We start from the raw sequence: 18,356 nt of genomic DNA on the forward strand, positions 1-18,356 counted from the left end.
CTGACCTTGCAATCTAATTATCGTAAGTGATGGAGGGTGACTTGGGATTTTGGGCAACCTCTGCCACTTTTTCTCAGGGGGGACTTATGGAATGGTGCTATGAGGATAAAGGGGTGTGTGTGTGGGGGGGGGGGGCTGGAGAAGGTGCGTATTTGGACCTTGCAGGGAGAGTAAGTTTCCAACAAGCTCCTGACTGGGCCATCAGCTGTGAAGATTAGGACTTAAGGCTGGACAAGCTCTAAGCCCAGAGACCTGGTCCTCCTGAGGACTTTGTCACGGTGAAGTCATTGGGTTTGAACCTCTTAAGGACAAGACAGCTGTTTTGTTCCTGCACAGTCTGTCAGAGGTCAGTTATTCAGTGCCTGCTTTTCCAGTGAGGATTGAATCCTGCTAACAGCAGACGTCTGGGATGGGCCGGAGCGGGTGCCTGGGGAGGCCAGAAGATCCATCCAGAAGCCATGGCAGGGTTGTAGGGGTCACGTCCTTCATGCTGGTCCTCAGGGGTTGACAGTGGGGACGGGGTACCCGGCAGCTGCTTAGAGACAGCAGGACATGCCCTTCTCATTGAACACTGGCATGCCCCGGCCTCCAAGGAACTCATGGGAACAGCATCATGCACGCTGACAGCCAGGCTCAGCGTTCCGGCAGAGCCTTGCTCCCCGTTCTCCGGGCTCAGACAGGAACACTGGCCACGGTGGGCTGCACTCATCCGCCTCTGAACACGAAGGAGCGTTTTCTGAAGTGCTGAGCAGGGCCCAGTTGGGGTGATCTGGGCTGGCTCACAGTTGCGACCAGCTTGCTTCAATTTGGGGCGGACGGGCGAGGGGCGGGACTGCATATGCTGGCTCCCCCAGGGGGTTCCCCCCAGCGCCCCCCCACCTCAAGGAGCACAAAGGCACAGGGACGCAGCCAGCTCTCCAGTGCCTGCCTTCCTGGGTAAGGGCGCAGACTGGATAAGAAAGTGAGAAGGGGGGCGGGGGCTGGAGGGGTGGCCTAGCAGTTAAGACGCTTGCCTGAGAAGCCAAAGGACCCAGGTTCGATTCCCCAGGACGCACGTAAGCCAGATGCACAAGGTGGCACATGCCTCTGGAGTTCATTTGCAGTGGCTGGAGGCCCTGGTGCTCTCCCTCTTTCTCTCTCGCTCCAATAAATAAAAATATAAAAAAAAAATAAAATGAAAGATTTCCAGAAGGTTACATAAGTATATTCTTCTCAGACCCTGGACCAGAAGATACTCCTGGGAGCTTAGAAAACAAACAAACAAACAAACAAAAAAATCAACCCATTGGGAACTGCGTGGGTGAGCTGCAAGCCACGATTTCCGTATTGAACCGCCTACCATGTCTGAAGCCTTGTGTTTAATGCTTTGCACCATAACTCCTTAACTTCTGCAGGAGGCTTGTTTGTAGTGGAAAAGGAAGTAGGCTGGTTGCCAACGGTTTACATTTCCGCTCCTCCCCAAAATTGATAAAATTGAAAAAGTTGGGCTGGAGAGATGGCTTAGCAGTTAAGCGCTTGCCTGTGAAGCCTAAGGACCCCGGTTCGAGGCTCGGTTCCCCAGGTCCCACGTTAGCCAGATGCACAAGGGGGCGTACGCGTCTGGAGTTCGTTTGCAGAGGCTGGAAGCCCTGGTGTGCCCATTCTCTCTCTCTCCCTCTATCTGTCTTTCTCTCTGTGTCTGTCACTCTCAAATAAATAAATAAAAATTAAAAAAAAAAAAATTGAAAAAGTTACTCAAGTAGGAATTAAGGAGTTGCCTTGGAAGCTTGCAGCTTCAAACTTGTAACCGTTATCTCGCTGTATGTATTACCCCTCAGAATCAAGGCTGGACACAAACGTGGAAACCCAACAGATAAAAAGCAAATGGAATAGTTTCCTCTTCCTCTCTTGATCTTTCCTTCCTCTCTCCTCTCTCCTATCTTGCTTGAGTCCAGATACAAATTGTAAGGGTCTGAGAATCGCTGAAGAAAGACCCCCCCCCCCCAGACTCAAATAGTATGTAAAAGCCAACAGCATTTATTCCGCGACCCCCAGAGGAGCACGCAGGCCCCTTTTAGGCACAATAGGGGAATTTCAGGTGGGGTTAGGTGATCTTTTTTAAAATGATTGGCTAGGCAAGCAGCAGTTACAGTCGTACGCCTCTGATTGGCTGGGGCAAAAGGGACGTGTCTGGGCATGTTTGGACACGCCTCCAGGAACTGACTCAGCCCCTGGGTGGCTGTCTTCTCCCAGCCACATGTCAGGGTCACTGTTGATGACCAGCCCACCCTTTCCCAAAAGTCCTGCCTGCCTCTCCGGGAAACTGAAGCTCAGGCCTACCTAGGGTGGCATCTTACTGAAGCCTGTCATGGCATCAGTTTGGTCCCTTCACAATAACCATAAGGTTAATGCAAAGGGTTTGTTTTGTCCTGGATCGTTTTTCTTTTTTCTTCTTTTTTTTTTTTTAATTTTATTTATTTATTTATTTATTTATTTATTTATTTATTTATTTATTTGAGAGTGTCAGACACAGAAAGAAAGACAGATAGAGGGAGAGAGAGAGAGAATGGGCGCGCCAGGGCTTCCAGCCTCTGCAAACGAACTCCAGACGCGTGCGCCCCCTTGTGCATCTGGCTAACGTGGGACCTGGGGAACCGAGCCTCGAACCGGGGTCCTTAGGCTTCACAGGCAAGCGCTTAACCGCTAAGCCATCTCTCCAGCCCGTGGATCGTTTCTCTACAGTGTCCCCACTGCTTAACTTGTACCTGTTGGCCAGCACAGACGGAGGGAGACCCTGTGCCCTCAGGAATCCCAGGCCAATGACGAGACGCTTGAAGCTGCCAAACAGTGGACAGTGTGACGATACCCTTTTGTCACAGGGAGAGGCACGGCATTCTGGAAACTTTTGGCTTTTCGCATAGGCCTTGACCGGTGGCTGATGGATTCTTCTGTGCTCAGTTTTATTGTCCGTGAGTAGGGCATAACGATCCCTTAACCCCGAGGTGTGGCAGGGGTGTTGGCGTTGAGTGAGTGGCAGGGGAGCGCCCGGATATGCTGCTAGCTGAGGGTTAAGGGCCATTGTGAGCGCTTTGCCAAGCTGGACTTACCACCTCATTGGGCCGTTGGGAAGGCATTCCCCAAATCAATGGTGGCAGGTGCTGGGCACTCTGGGAGCTCTTGGGTGCTGCAGAAAGCCCTCTCTCTGGCCACTAGGCAGAACAAGCCCTCTTCATTAATGAGGTGTTTCATTTTACTGCCAATCCCTCTGTCCCCCCAAATTCCAGAGATCTAGTAAATTGCATTTCAAGGAAAGGAATACAAAGAGATAGATAGCGAGTGCCTTCCAGGGTGGAGCTTGCAAGGTTCCCCTCTGCCGGCAGAACGGTTTGGCCCTCATCTTCTTCATTCATGGGGACTCCCTCGGGGAAGCAACTGTGGGCTTGAAACCCAGATTGGTTCCCCCCCCCTGCCCCCCGCCCTGTGGTCAGTAGCAATTTTATTCTTACACGGGCCATTCCTTACTCCCACAAAGGAAATTAAAGTTTGGGCTTTGACCTGAGAATAGTGATGTAGAAGGGTTTGCTTACAGCTGAGAGGTGAGACTGAGGAACTGGATGGACATGCTGCCCAGTGAGTGACCCCACTGGTCAGCACTTGAGGTGTCCGTGAGCCCCACAGTGCAGCCATTTCAGGGAAGAGCCTTCCCTGCCCAGTGGCGGCCAGTCCATTACAGTAAGTTTGAAAAAGATATCTATTGGACACCTTCTATGCATCAGGTAACATGTGACCTGAGATCCACATTCCATAGAACGGAGCCTGTGTCGCCATGGTGAATGAATTATTCAAGATAATGGTGAAGCCGGGTGTGGTGGCGCACGCCTTTAATCCCAGCACTCGGGAGGCAGAGGTAGGAGGATCGCCATGAGTTCGGGGCCACCCTGAGAGACTACAGAGTGAATTCTAGGTCAGCCTGGGCTAGAGTGACACCCTACCTTGAAAAAAAAAAAAGATAATGGTAAAAACAAGTTCCTCCTACTTCTTGGTTCTTACATAGAGGAATTCTGTCGATAGGAACATGATACCCAATAAACTGATAATTTAGCATCTGTATTTCAATACCCCAACTTTGCAAGGGTTGTCAGCCGGACAAGCACTATATAACTGAGTCTTCAGGCCATCCCACCATTCCAGTAGATGGCTCTCGAATGATGAAATGCAGGTTAGCCCCGTGGTGGTCATGAACTCCCTCTCCCATGATTCCATGATGGAAAAGAAGGCACTATTATACATGGGTACATTTTCAGAAGCATCGTAGGCATCAAAACTCAAGCACCTGGGCTGGAGAGATGGCTTAGCACTTAAGCGCTTGCCTGTGAAGCCTAAGGACCCCGGTTCGAGGCTTGGTTCCCCAGGTCCCACGTTAGCCAGATGCACAAGGGGGCGCACGCGTCTGGAGTTCGTTTGCAGAGGCTGGAAGCCCTGGTGTAGGAAAAAACCCCCACAGGGGGTCCCTACACTCTGCCCAGATAAGGCGACACCCCAAATCACTCACTCACGAGAAGCGGTCTTGATGCAAACTGCAAGAGGATTTTATTCCAAGCGCGCTGGGGCCCACAGTCGTACACCGCACAGGGGTAGAGGACTGCAGAGCCCCGAATGCAGGAATGGGGTAGTTTTTATAGGGTTTCTAACAAAGCCTGTGCCTTAGACCAATCATTTTCTAATATTAGGAGCCCCGCAGGGTGTTAGCCAGTCAGTTGGTGCCACCCCATAGTTTCTAAGCCAATTAGTTTATGACCTTGGTGGTCAGCGTTTGCGCAGGTCCTTGGGTGGGAGTAGCAGAGTGTGGTATCAGTCTCCTGTGACCTTGGAGGTCAGCACTTGTGCAATTCCTTAGGTGGGGGTAACAGAGTATGGTATCAGCCTCCTATGACCTTGGTGGTCTGAGGCAGGCTGCTACAGCCTATGGTGCGAGTTACTAAGGCTTACAGTGTAGGCTACTAAGGCTTACAGTGTGGGCTATTAAGGCTTATGGTGCAGGCTATTTACAGAAACCAAATAAGTGGTTCACTTCATTACTCATTTCCCATCCTTGAGGGCTATCTCATGCCCTTTTACCTAGTTTTATATTAGGAGTGGGCTCTGATACAATGAGAAGAGGGATTCTTTACTTGCTTCTGACAGAGAGTAAAGCCTGGAGTTTGAGGTATGCAGGTGGCCCGCTTAAGCTCCCTTTGGAGCGTGATAGTATTTCTGAGCTTCTGAATTCTTGGGCCTTTCACTGGCGCGCCCATTCTCTCTCTCCCCCTCTATCTGTCTTTCTCTCTGTGTCTGTCGCTCTCAAATAAATAAATAAATAATTTAAAAAAACAAAACAAAACAAAAAAACCTCAAGCACGTGCTGAAACCTGTCCAGTGAGGATAAATCTTGCCCCAGGAGATTAAGGGCTCTTCCCAGACCCACGTCGAGCGCGTTCCCTGTGCGTGATTGCACACTCTGCGCCCAGCATTTGTCTCTGTCACGCACGGGTTGAACCCCATAGGCTTCTAGCAGTTTCCATGGCTGAGCTGGTGAACGCATAGACTTCTCACCCAAGTAGATCTGGATACAGCATTGCTAACCTATTCTTTTATTTTATTTTTTCCTTTTTTCCTTCTGTGGCTATATCCACATGAGCCTATTGAGCAAGAAGTAAGGACATTTGGGGAAAGAAAATGACCACAGAAAGATGGGACAGCTTGACCATCTGGCTGCCGCGTCCCGTTGTGCTCCCTGGCCCCCCCCAAATCTCTCCTTCATTATCCTCTTTCCAAAGCCTCGCTCATCTGCCCACTGGGCTTGCTTCAGGCCTCACGGCGAGAACTCCAAGGTCTCTCTCCAGAGCTCAGCGGAAAAGGGGGGCCGGGTGGGGGGTGGCTCTAGCTTAGCTCTTCAGAGAGGCCACTGAGTTTCAGGCCTAATTAGTGAAGCATCGGGACTCCAAGGATGAATTGACTCGTTTCACTTCTCCCGGCTGCTGGATTTCCCAGCCCTGCCCTTGGGTTTTCAGGAAGGGAAGAGGCCCAGAGCTCTTGGAGAACTCCAGGGGGCCCAGCAGGAGGAGAGGTGAGTCATTTACTACTGGAGGAATTAGGTTCGCTAATGTCCCATTAATCTGGCTTCACCAGGAAATGAGCTGTGTCACCTAAGTAAATTTTCCAATACCTGAAGCTGACCCCCTCTCATGTGCCAAGACTTGATTTAATAATTTTGGATGGAGGGCTTTCTCAAACTCATTATATAAACGCTCCTTGCCCCTTCCAGCGGAGGGGCCTGCCCATACTCTGTGCTTTTCTCTGGGACATGGGAACCGTTCATTCACCAGTCTATAAATTAAGAAAAAGAAGGTGTTGTTTGCCCCAATAATAATAATGCCATTCCCCCGTCCACGCTGCGGATTTTCAGCTCTTCTGCCTTTCACGATTTTATTTATTTCTGGCCTCACCTTCTCAGAGTTGCGTAACAGCCGGACAGGAGGAATGCGTCGTGGCATCAGAGTGACGTGTGGATTCTCGTTCTGACACTGGGTTCTGTGGACTCCGGTGTCTTGGTATGCAATGCAGGTCTCAGGGACCTGTTGTATTGGTCACGTGTCTGGAAATTCCTGTCCCTCCCTATCACTGGAAGGGTCAAGTACTCACTGCAACCTGTGAGTATTCCTAGCTGCTGGATAGGAACCATGGCTTGCCAGTATGTGGGCTTGCCCGCCACTCGCTAACTTCTTTACCAAGCCAAGCCACGCACCGAGTTTGCAACCCTCTGAACCGCATGGGCAGTCTTGCCCCTGTCTTAATTGTTCTATCCTCCGCTTGATGGCCTGGGCTCACGGTGAGAGTTTGTCATGTTTTTTGTTTTTATTCATTTCCTTTTATTTTTTTAAAAAATATATTATTTATTTATTTATTTGACAGAGAAAGAGGCAGAGAGAGTGAGAGAATGGGCGCGCCAGGGCCTCCAGCCACTGCAAACGAACTCCAGACGCGTGCGCCCCCTTGTGCATCTGACTAATGTGGGTCCTGGAGAATTGAATTGAACCAGGGTCCTTTGGCTTTGCAGGCAAACGCCTTAACAGCTGAGCCATCTCTCCAGCCCTTGCTGTGCTTTTCTCGGCACTAGGGTGAAGCAGGTCACATCTTCAGCGGGAGGAAGTTTTGCGGTCAGGTTTGCCTGTGAGGTCCTGGGAGATGCAGCCGTTTCTGTTGATTCTGTGGACCTGGAAAACGTTGGCATGAGATACTCGAGCTCAGCCTTGCATGCCTGCCCTCAGCTTGTGGGTGCTGAACAGAGAAAGGCAGGTGCCTCGCTGCTCAGCTCCCGGAGAATGGGGAGAGGCACACTCCCATTAAACTCGTCATGGGCTTTCAGAGCTGGGCCCTAAAACCGCAAAACCCTCCCGAGCTGCTTGTTCCCTCCTGTCCTCCACTTCCTTTTGTTTAGGTGCACGCTGCCCCTCATACAATGGGCAAAAGGCATGAGTAACCAGTGGGAAATTAATAGTGAGGAACGTGCTACTTTTTCTTCCCTTTTTCCTTCCTCCTTTCCCTCCTTCTTCCCTCCCTCTTCCTTCCTGCCTTTCTTTCTTTCCTTCTTTCTCTCTTCCTCTTCTCTCTCTCTCTTCCTCCCCTCCTCCCTCCCTCCCTCCCTCTCTCTCTCTTCCTTTCTCTCTTTCTTTCTTTTTCTCTTTTTTTCTTCCTTTTCTCTCTCTCCCCCTCCCTTCTTTTCTCCCTCCCTCCCTCTCCCTTCCTTCCTCCATCCGTCCCTCCCTCTCTCCCTCCCTCCCTCTCTCTTCCTTTCTTTCTTTCATTCTCTCTTTCCTTCTCTCTCTCTCTTCCTTTTCTCTCTCTCTCCCTTCCTTCCTTCCTTCCCTCCCTCTTTCTTTCTTTCTTTCTTTCTTTCTTTCTTTCTTTCTTTCTTTCTTTCTTTCTTTCATTTCTTCTTTCTTTCTCTTTCTTTCCTTTTTTCTCTCTCCCTTCCCTCCCTCTCTCCTTCCCTCCCTCCCTCCCTCTCTCTCTCTCTTTCCCGTAACCAAGACCAGAGCCACATATTGACGAAGCAGGGCGCACCTCTGACTGCTGCCTCCTGCCAAGGGCACTGGAATACTGAGTCATCTTCTGGTGAACCAAAGGCCTCGCTAGGGGGAGTGGAAATGGAGAGAGGGAAAACAAATGAAGGGAAGGAAAGAGGAGGGGAAGTTTGCTCTTTTCCTAAGCACCTAGTATGGTAGTATATAGGTAGACATGTATCTATGTGGTATAAATGTGTATTTGTATATATGTGCACATGTGTATATGTACATAGCATATGTGTATATTTATATGTGTGTATATGTTATATATGTGCATGTAAGCATCCATGTGAAGGACATATAGGGTATGTATCTCTCCGTGACACCCACCTCTAGAGTCCTTAGTCCTGACGCTACAGAAGGCTAGGGAAAGAACAGCGCTAGGGAAACATTAATGTCTTTAAATCTGCACTGGGAGCTCAAAGTTGGTAACTCAGGGTACAGGAATGAAAATCGCTGTAACTGTTTCAGGCATAACACTTAATGATGCGCGAATGTTTTGCTCCCCCACCCGGGTCCGGCTTTCCCTTTCTCTGACATTCCCTTCCTTTCACAACAGCTCTGTTGTTGTGTCTATGGCATTATGCGGCCTTTCCAAAACATTTTATTTAAAACTTCCATAAGTATAGACAGTAAGCCATGATAGTTCCCTCCCACCACCTCCCCTTTCTCCCCCACCCCCAAAAACCCACCTTCTGTTGAATCTCTTTCCAGGGCGCCCCTCTTCCATTTTGAGGTCATCATTGTTTCCGACCATTACGAAGGTCTTGAGAAGGGAGTGTCAGCCACTGCGAGGTCGTGGATATCCAGGCCTGTCTTTATCTTTACCCACATGGGCATAAGGGCATGGTTTTCAGATCTCCCTACAAAGAACTGCAGATTGGGTATCGGTGAGCCACGGGCAGGAGTCGCTCGGGTCTCGTTAACACTTGCAGACAAGGATTTCTGTTTCCTTCATGAGACTAGCAAGGCTGAGAAGCCCCGATTGGATTGGCAAGGGAAGTCACTGGTGGTGAGAACTCCGATATTGGTCCACCCCACCCCCTGCCGTATAAGGAGCTGCCTGGGAAATGTCACTCAGACAGGAGTGACCATTGCTGTCTTTGAACAAGATAGAATAGGCTCTGGGAGAATGTGGAGGGAACGAAGTGGATGATCTAGCTAGTTGTTGCCAAGAAATCTGCCCAACCAACGCGTATGACGCTGCACCATGTCTGTGGGATTCACGTGACCTGGTGCTAACATGTCTTAGCCTCAGTGGGAAAGCAAGTCTAGTTTGATATAATTCGCTTTGGTTAGTCTTGCATTTTTTAATATTTTATTTATTTATTTATATGTGTGTATGTGAGAGAGAGAAAGAGAGGTAGATAGAGAAACATAAAGAGAATGGGCACGCACGCCAGGGCCTCCAGCCGCAACAAACGAACTCCAGACGCATGCGCCCCCTTGTGCATCTGGCTTACGTGGGTCCTGGGGGAATTGAACCTGGGCCCTTAGGCTTTGCAGGCAAGCGCCTTAACCGCTGAGCCATCTCTCCAGCACTGGTAAATCTTTCCTTCTTTCTTATACCACAGACACTGGATTGATAACCCGTCTGAAGTCATCACCTTCGAAGACTGTTTTCCAACAATTTACTCTCTAGCATGTATTAAAGGTCACTGTTATTTAATTCTCCAAGAACCCTCCTGGACGGGCACTGTTGTGTTTAGTTTTAGAGATGAGAAAATGACAGCTTAGAAACCTTTGAGGCGCGCCAAGGTCCTAGAGGGGAGAGGGTCGCCTCCTAGGATGGAGTATTCATGTGACAATTGTGGACATGAAGCCTGTCTTCTTGGAGGTGTGCAAGAACTGGTGCGGATTGACAGCTGTTGGCCAGGAGCAAGCCCTTGGCAAACCTCATCTCGTTTATCGCTGTGGCAGACAGAGGGTCGTGGATCTAGGCAGTGCCCTGAGGCAGGATCTCTCTGGGGCCAAACAGCTTGTCATTCTAAGAATTCCCCACGGTGTGCTGCATTGCAGGAACTGTGAGAAGAAGGTGACATGGTGACTGAGGACCAATGGGGACCTTGGAACGGCACAGCAAGGGCGGGTGGCATCTCTCCAGCCTTGCAGTCTCTGACTTCCTGATGTCCTATCGCCTCCCGCTGTTTCAGAGCTTTCAAACTTGTATTCCTCCCTAGCTAAAAAAAAAAAAAAAAAAAAAAAAAAAAATAAGATTCAGGCCTTGGGACCTGGGACCCTGGTGAGAAAAAAAATCCGCAGAGGAAGTGGCTTCCCGAGGCTGGAGGGCACAGAGCGGGAAACGGGCACTTCCCGCGGAGTTCATGGTGAGCCAGGGTTTAATGAATAACCGAACAAACAAGTCTATAATTAACTCACTCCTCTTCTGGCCGGAGGAGGGAATAATAGAAACAACCCTTTGCAAGTCCACAGGGTCGTTGGGAAAACGGGAGGGCGGTGGGCTTCAAGGCGCGCATGCACAATTCTCCTAAGGGCTGGGCACAGCTCTGCCTCCCCCACCAACTGCATCATCTAGACCAGATGTTGCATTGGAAGAAGAATTACTGTACTTTGGGGCTCAAATTATATGTCCCTGGTTTGTTGCCCGCTTCAGTTCTGTTCTAGATGTTACCTTGCAGAACGTGGAGAAATGAGGGCGGGTGACTTTGAGAGTGCCTGGGCCAGCGAACATATTAAGGGAAGGGAGGGAGGGATTCGCTCTTTCTAGGCTGGGACCATTTGACCGACTGCTTTTGGTTCTCCTTCTGAACGTGTCATACTAATCTTTTTAACCTCCCACCATCCAACATACAATTATTGGTTATTTTCATTTATTTATTTGAGATAGAGAAAGAGAGAGAGAGAGAGACAGAGAGAGAGAATGGGTGCACCAGTACCTCCAGCCAACTGCAAACAAACTCCAGACACACATGCCACCTTGTACATCTGGCTTATGTGAGTCCTGGGGAATTGAACCTGGGTCCTTCGGCTTCGCAGGCAAGTGCCTTAACCACTAAGCCATCTCTTCAACCCCTAAATTTATTTTTCAATCAGACAGAGAGAAAGAGAATGGGCATGCCAGGGCCTCTAGCCAAGGCAAACAAACTCCAGACACATGCACCCTATTGTGCATTTGGCTTTACATGGGGGTTAATGAATCAAACCTGGATCCTTTGGCTTTGCAGGCAAGTGCCTTAACCGCTAAGCCATCTCTCCAGCCCTAGTTTGGTTATTTCTTAGAGCTCACAGTCTCATGGAAGGCCCAGGCTGATGGACAGTAATGACAGCGGCAATAATTTCAGGTGTGATTCAGGCGAATGCCTCTTTACCAATAGCCTGGAGTAACTATTAAGGTAACTCCCTGGAGCCCAGTGGTTCTGTCTGGTCCAATAGCGTTTCCTGAACATCAGCTGAAGTTGGGGCCCCCATGCAGGGACCAGAGGGGTCAACATGGGAGACTCTGTCCTTGGAGGCCAAGAGGACAATAAGGAAAGGGTAACAAACAGGGAGGGTTGAATGCAATGTTTGGGGTATCCAGGAGAGACAGCCAACTTAGACATGGAGAAGCCACTTGTGGGATTTGATGGCTGGGTTGGTTCTTGGAATCTTAGGATGATTTTGTGAGGCGTTGAACTAGGGACAAGGTTCCAGGCGTCAGGAACATCACGAGGAAAGAATAGAATTAGAGGTGTTTGAGGACTATGGTTCACAGAAAAGTTTCTATGTCGGGCTGAAGAGATGGCTTAGCAGTTAAGGTGCTTGCCTGCAAAGCCTAAGGGTCCAGGTTCAATTCCTCAGGACCCACGTAAGCCAGATGCACAGGGGGGCGCATGTGTCTGGAGTTTGTTTGCAGTGGCCCATTCTCTCATTCTCTCTCTCCCAAATAAATAAAAGATATATATGTCATGTCAGGTGGGATCTTGTTAGCTTATGGGCAACATTTAAAGGAGGGAGCAAGAAGAAAGTGCTGTGGTCACCTACAAGATGGGGGTTTGTAATTGTGTTAGACCAAGAAGCAGAGCTATGTTTTAGCTACTCACACCCAACTCCTTAGGATCTTTAGAGGGGAGGGGTGTACAGTTGCCAGAATTGTTTTCTTAGGCTCCCTATGGCTTCCCAGGAGTCACTAAACTTTTAAAACCAAAGTGTGGCTGGACGTGGAGACATATACCTTTAATCCCAGCACTCGGGAGGCAGAGGTAGGAGAATCTTCTGAGTGCTGGGATTAAAGACGTGCACCACCACACCTGGCTATTTATTTATTTATTTATTTGAGAGCGAGACAGAGAGGGAGAAAGAGAGAGAGGGAGAGAGAATGGACACACCTGGGCCTTCAGCCGCTGTGAACAAACTCCAGATGTGGGCTCTCCCTTATGGCCACGTGTGACATTGCATGCTTATGTCACATTTGCGTCTGGCTACGTGGGACCTGGAGATTCGAACAAGTGTTCTTTGGCTTCGCAGGCAAGTGCCTTAACCACTAGGCAATCTCTCCAGCCCAAGGATGACTTCTTTAATGGGGCGGGGGACACTCCTTCCAGAACTGTCCTCTGCAGAATTAAGTTTGCTTCATCTCCCTTTGCCCAGCATTCTAAAATCTGTGCCTCAATGGTCAAAATGTTCACTAGTTCATTAGTAAATGACCTTTCTTTGGGTTTGTAGACCCCCAAATCAGATAATATCAGACTGTGGCCCTATTTATTTATTTATTTATTTCTGTGTATCAAATAACACAAAACATGCATATTAGCTTATACAAGTAATGGAGAGACATACACATGCCTCAAATAATGAAAACCCTACTTAGCACAAAGTCTTTAGTCTCTTCCCTGCCTATGGAAGCCCTTTGACTTTCCTGAATTCAGTCACATGGGCCGAAGGGGACACTTCTCCCCCTTCCAGGATGCTGGACCTTGAATAAACTTGATATCCTGCCCATTAGCTCTCCCAGTTTTTGAGTGGTGAGTAGTTGAGCTTGGATCTGCATAACACTCCATTTTAGTCTGTTTTCTCCCACACTCTTGTCTTTGCTAGTTTCTTTGTTTTTTTTGTTTTAACCCTTTTTAAAATTTTTTTATTTTAGACATAGGAAGAGAGAGAGAGAGATTGAGACAGAGAAACAGAGAGAGAGAAAATTGGCACACCAGGGCCTCAGCCACTGCAGTTGAACTCCAGACACTTGCACCACCTAGTGGGCATGTGTGACCTTGCACTTGCCTCACCTTTTGTGCGTCTGGCTTACGTGGGATCTGGAGAGTCGAACATGGGTCCTTATGCTTCTCAGGCAAGTGCCTTAACCACTAAGTCATCTCTCTAGCCCTGGGTTTTTTAAAAATACATTTTATTTTTAATTATTATTTATTTATTTGACAGAGAAAGAGGCAGAGAGAGAGAGAGAGAGAGAGAGAGAGAGAGAGAGAATGGGTGCACCAGGGCCACTACAATTAAACTCCAGGCACTTGCGCCACCTAGTGGGCATGTGTGTCCTTGAGCTTGCCTCTCCTTTGTGCGTCTGGTTTACATGGGATCTGGAGAGTTGAACATGGGTCCTTCAGCTTTGCTGGTGAATGCCTTAACCGCTGAGCCATCTCTCTAGCCCCTTGCTACTTTCTTTACCTGGCTGATAGCTTGATGCTGCGCCAAGAGCACAGAGATTCTTGGGGGATTGGGGAGATGGCTCGGTGGGTAAACTGCTTGTCTTGAAAGTGTAGGGTTGCTTTGACACACAGGTCACTGTCCACTAGATTTTGAGCTAGATGTGAGCTTGTCATTGCCCATACGGAGTGTGTAAACGTTAGGCACTGGTGTGTGCGTGCTAAGTGGCTGAGTAGCTTCTAAAATTTACAATGAGCTCATCCATCACTAGAGGGCATTATGGTATGTGATGTGGAGTAAAATTAGGAGTTATAGACCATTTGATCCATTAACTTGTCTCTCTTTTCCTTCTTTCCTTCTTTCTTTCCTTCCTTCCTTCCTTCCTTCCTTCCTTCCTTCCTTCCTTCCTTCCTTCCTTCCTCCCTCCCTCCTTCCCTCCCTTCTCTTTCTTTCTTCCTCCCTTCCTTCTTTCCCTCCCTTCCTTCCCTCCCTCCTACCTTTCTTTCCTTCCTTCTTTTCTTCCTTCCTTCCTTCCTTCCTTCCTTCCTCCCTCCCTCCTTCCCTCCCTTCTCTTTCTTTCTTCCTCTCTTCCTTCTTTCCCTCCCTTCCTTCCCTACCTCCTACCTCCCTCCCTTCTTTCCTTCTTTTCTTCCTTCCTTCTTCCCTCCCTCCTTTGTTTTATTTTTTTCTTTATTCACTCATTCACACATTCAAAACACTACAAAAGGTTTCATACCTATTAGGCACTAGGCTAGAGAAATCATAGTTTCAAACCTTCCAGTTGTTCATTGCCTGTTTTTTAAAATATATTTTATTTGTTTATTTGAGAGAAAGAAAGAAAAAGAGGAGAGGTAGAGAAAGAGTGAAAGAGAAAGAGAGAGAGAGAGAATGGGCACACCAGTGCCTCCAGCCACTGCAAATGAACTCCAGATGCATGCGCCCCCTTGTGCATCTGGCTAACGTGGGTCCTGGAGAATCGAACTGGGATCCTTTGGCTTTGCAGGCGAGCGCCTTAACTCCTTAACTGCTAAGCCATCTTCTCCAGCCCAATTGCCTGCTTTTTTTTTTTTTTTTGGACAGGCTGTAAGGGAAGGACCTCAACGGGTCTATAGTGTAAGGCTCCATAGACAGTCCTGTGCCCTGTCTGAGAGTTGAGGAAGATGTCTCTGAAAAAAAGTGACTCCTGAGCTAGGGGTGAAAAGTGCATTGAAGACTGCTGAAGGGAAGAGAGAGAGAGAGGGAGGGAGAGAGAGTCGGTGCAGGCAAAAGAGCTGGCAGAAGGGAAGGCCAGAATAAAGAGAGGTAACGAGAGCCCAGAGGCTGCAGAAAGACTGGTGCAAAGCTTCTCCAGCCCTAAACTTGGAACTCTGACAAGTCTCTGCAGCCTGTTTCGTCCCCTCCTCTGACCTCTCATCTACTGTCCAGTCACTTGAGCGGATTGACTGCCCCCTGGTGCCTGTGACCTAGGCCAACTTGGCAGAACTCCTTGCCGCTCCCATGAGTGAGGTCTGCCATTCTCAGATCATGATTTCCCTTCTCGTATGGCAGCCGCGGATGGCGACGTTTCCCGGGCGTCTTAGAGGCTGAATGCACTGTCGAGTACACGCATGGTCAGGCTGCCACCTTACTGTGTGGCTCCTATGTGCGAGTTACCGCACGGACGCCCGGAGATGAGGATGTGGCACTTGCTGGCTGGCCAGGGACAAAGACAGACAGGTGGCTACCACACCAAAGGCTGAATGCTGGCATTGGATCCTGGAGGAAGGTGCGGGCAGGGCAGTGGCCCCAACCCCCAGATCTCTGGTTAATCTGAGTGGACTGTGACAATCTGGATTACTATTTCGTGACTAGGAAAAGTGGAAAAGCAGAATGTCTGTCACTACCTCCTACACAAGAGAATCTATGACGGAGCAAAGATATGAACAGACGCTTTCTTTTAAGAATATTTATTTTATTATTATTTATTTGAGAGAGAGAAAGAGAGAGAGAGAGAGAGAGAGAGAGAGAGAGAGAGAGAGAGAGAGGGAGGGAGAGAATGGGTGTGCCAGGGCCTCCAGCCACTGCAAACGAACTCCAGACGTGTGCGCCCCCTTGTGCATCTGGCTAACGTGGGTCCCGGGGAATCAAACCTGGGTCCTTTGGCTTTGCAGGCAAATGCCTTAACCACTAAACCATCCCTCCAGCCCCAGATGTTTTGTTAATTCTAATGAAGACCGCGTACAGTCTCTGTCACTGAACCCTTGTTTCCCGCAAACTGTCAACCTTCAGGAAACCACTGACCAGTGCCATGGCAACTGTGACATCTGGTTGTCAGCCCCGGATGGACGCCCTGGCGTTGCACAGGGGGCGCGTGTGTCTTCCAGTCTGACGTCAGTAGTACTTAAGGCAGAACGCTTAAGGTTCTACAAATGAAGCACTTACTAATACCAGTGAAATATTGGCTACTGTTTGTCTTTTTTCTCTTTTAAACAAAGAATTTTTTTTTTTTTTTTTTTTTTTTTTTTTGGTTTTTCAAGCTAGGGTCTTGCTCTAGCCCAGGCTGACCTGGAATTTACTCTGTATTCTCAGGGTGGCCTCGAACTCACAGCGATCCTCCTACCTCTGCCTCCTGAGTGCTGGGGTTAAAGGCGTGAGCCACCACCACTGGCTGTAAACAAAGACTTTTAATATCTGTTATATTTTTACTTATTTATTTATTTGAGAAACAGAGGCAGGGGAGAAAGAGAGAGAGAGAGAGAGAGGGGGGGGGGGGAGAGAGAGAGGGAGAGAATGGGCACACCAGGGCCTCTAGCTATTACAAATGCACTCCATACACATGTGCCACATTGTGCCTCTGGTTTATGTGACTCCTGGGAAATTGGAGCTGAGTCCTTTGGCTTTGCAGGCAAACACTTGAGCCACTAAGCCATCTTTCCAGCCCACTATCTTTCTAATGGTGAGATAAGGCATTGGTATTTCTTTTATTTTATCTATTTATGAGAGAGACAGGGAGAAAGAGAGAGAGAAAAAATATGGGCATGCCAGGGCCTCTAGCTACTGCAAACAAACTCCAGATACATGCATCCCCTTGTGCATCTGGCTTATGTGGGTCCTGAGGAATCAAACCCGGGTCCTCTGGCTTTGCGGGCAAGTGCCTTAACTGCTAAGCCATCTCTTCAGCCCAGTCATTGGTACGCCTTTCTTTTTTTTCCTTTCTGATTCACCTGGAAGACCTACTTATCTTTCAAGATATAGTTCAAACATTCCTTTTTTGTTATTCCCCCAGGGGGAATCTTCTATGAACTCTAGTATGAACTGTTCACTGCCTTTTTTTAAAAAAATTTTTTTATTTTTATTTATTTGAGAGTGACAGACACAGAGAGAAAGACAGATAGAGGGAGAGAGAGAGAATGGGCGCGCCAGGGCTTCCAGCCTCTGCAAACAAACTCCAGACGCGTGCGCCCCCTTGTGCATCTAGCTAATGTGGGACCTGGGGAACTGATCCTCGAACCGGGGTCCTCAGGCTTCACAGGCAAGTGCTTAACCGCTAAGCCATCTCTCCAGCCCATGTTCACTGCCTTTTTTAATTTGCTTTTTATGTTGGAATTAAGGATTTCTGTTTGCTTATGATTCTAATGATCGCTGATAAGCAAAGTCTATAATAATCACTTTTCAAGCGCTTCGCACAGCATTGCAGAGAGCTCTGAGACCAGACCAGGCTGTCCCTTTACAGATTCAAATGAAAGCACTCAGGGAAGAGTAAGCTTGAGAGCCAACCTCAAGCTGGTTTGACACCCTCAACACCTTAACCATTCTCCACCCTGCCTCCTACCAACTGTGGCTGCATTTGTATCTTACAAGTGGGCTCAGGGCATGCAGAGATGGAGGACAGCGGATGCCTGGGTCATTGTTGCCGGCAGGTTCGCATTGCTGGCAGAAATCACCCGGCCAAGAGCAGCTTGTGGGAAAAAGGGCTTATTTTGGTTTACAGACTCTAGAGGAAGCTCCATGATGGCAGGGAAAACGATGGCATGGGCAGAGGGTGGACATAACTCCGTGGCCAACATTAAGTGGACAACACGAACGGGAGAGTGTGCCCAACACTGGCAAGGGGACACTGGCTATGACACCCATAAGCCCGCCCCCAACACTACACCGCCTCCAGGGGGCGCTAATTCCCACATCTCCATCAGCTGGGGACCTAGCATTCAGAACACCTACGTTTATAGGGGACACCTGAATCAAGCCACCACATTCCGCCCCTGGCCCCCATTAACTGTTAACCATCCATGATGTAAAATGCCATGCATTCAGTCCAACTTCCAAAGTCTCCACATTTTTTTATCAATCCTAATGATGTTCAAACATCCCCATAATCCAAGGTCTTTTAACTGAGCCATAATACGAAAAATAAATAAATAAATAAAATCCCTCCAAACCCCATAATGGCACAGAAGAAACGTTCACACTGCAAAAGATGGCATTGGGCATAGTAAAGAAGTATTCAACCAACACAAGGTTTAAAATAACCAGGGCAAATATCAAACTAAGTCCAACAACTATAGCCAGTCTCCAAGTCCAGTAGTTCTAACCAGCAACAAGTCTCTAATATTCCAATCCCGCCCCTCCAGCTAGGTGAGTCACAGTCCAGAAAACTTCATTTGGGACCTGCAGCTCTCCTTGACAGCCATCTCATGG

Source organism: Jaculus jaculus, chromosome 21 (genome assembly GCF_020740685.1).
Source record: "Jaculus jaculus isolate mJacJac1 chromosome 21, mJacJac1.mat.Y.cur, whole genome shotgun sequence".
Lineage (NCBI taxonomy): Eukaryota > Metazoa > Chordata > Mammalia > Rodentia > Dipodidae > Jaculus > Jaculus jaculus.